The sequence below is a fragment of the Terrapene carolina genome, unplaced genomic scaffold (assembly GCF_002925995.2).
Source record: "Terrapene carolina triunguis isolate 2854851 unplaced genomic scaffold, T_m_triunguis-2.0 Scaffold132, whole genome shotgun sequence".
In the NCBI taxonomy this organism is placed as follows: domain Eukaryota; kingdom Metazoa; phylum Chordata; order Testudines; family Emydidae; genus Terrapene; species Terrapene triunguis.
Window position 1 is genome coordinate 1,567,756 of NW_020664483.1, and position 347 is coordinate 1,568,102.

The window sequence follows — 347 nt, forward strand, 5'->3', positions numbered from 1 at the left end:
TACTTCGGGGTTCGCTCATTTATTAGGGTTACTCTTGGGGCGGGATTCTGTAATTCTCTCAATGTGCTGCTTGTGTCACTGGGGTTCTCATACGGAGCTCTACTGCTCCCTCCCAGTGGAGCTGTCCTGCAGGACCTCGGTTCCCCAGGGCTGGGTTCTTCCAGCCCCAGAATCAGACGAGAACACACACGTTAACAGAGCGTGTCTGAGAGGACCGGGTTAATCCGCACTCCCAAGCTGACCCCTTATATGTCCCTGGACTCAGCAGGCTGGGTCGAGCTGCACCTCCGAGCTGCCACCCTCATACGTCCCGGGTTCAGCACGTCCCTATCCCCACTTTCACATTA